The sequence below is a fragment of the Haliaeetus leucocephalus genome, unplaced genomic scaffold (assembly GCF_000737465.1).
Source record: "Haliaeetus leucocephalus isolate CR32 unplaced genomic scaffold, Haliaeetus_leucocephalus-4.0 Scaffold848, whole genome shotgun sequence".
Lineage (NCBI taxonomy): Eukaryota > Metazoa > Chordata > Aves > Accipitriformes > Accipitridae > Haliaeetus > Haliaeetus leucocephalus.
The window spans coordinates 14808911-14809371 of record NW_010973284.1 but is presented as its reverse complement, the minus strand read 5'-3'; the positions used below and the strand labels follow the sequence as shown (position 1 = coordinate 14809371).

Sequence of the window (461 nt, the reverse complement as noted above, 5' to 3'; positions counted from 1 at the left end):
CCCTCCGCCGCGGCGGCCGGCAGCGCGGGACGGCGGCGGGGCAGGGGGCGCGGGCATGCGACCGCACGCACGTACGCTGGAAAATAAGGGGTAATTACCGGCACTTCTTACCTGCTTCCCCTCTATATTGCAAAAGGCCGGGGAGCAACGCCGCTCGGGGTGCCTGAGGAGGTCTCCTTGCAAAGAAACAAACACAGCGCTCGCCCTCTCTCTGGCTTTCGGGAGCGCTGGAAGGAGCCCCCCCGCCCGGGAAGGGGCAGCCCAGGCTGGAAAAATATAGATATTTCTATGAGAGGCGTCTGCCTGGGTCCTTCCTCCAGCTCCCGCTTCCCGGGAGGGGAGCTGCAGAGCTCAGTCTCTGCCGCTGAGCTGCACACGCAGGGCGCCGCCGCCGCTCGCTGCTGCAATCGCCGGGTAAGTTTGGCAATGTGGCTTCACTTTGTACCGCTTCCCCCCCGCCC

General features: G+C 65.5%; 1 protein-coding gene across 2 annotated transcripts in view; it reads right to left on the bottom strand.

Moving 5' to 3' along the window:
• The window catches only part of LMO4 (LIM domain only 4), a 15052-nt gene extending 14676 nt beyond the window's left edge, over positions 1–376 (bottom strand). For both annotated transcript variants that reach the window (XM_010582587.1, XM_010582586.1), the window contains exon 1: positions 112–376. The gene's annotated coding sequence lies outside the window, so the exon portion shown is untranslated. The remainder of the gene's footprint in view (positions 1–111) is intronic.
• Between the last annotated feature and the right edge of the window lie 85 nt (positions 377–461).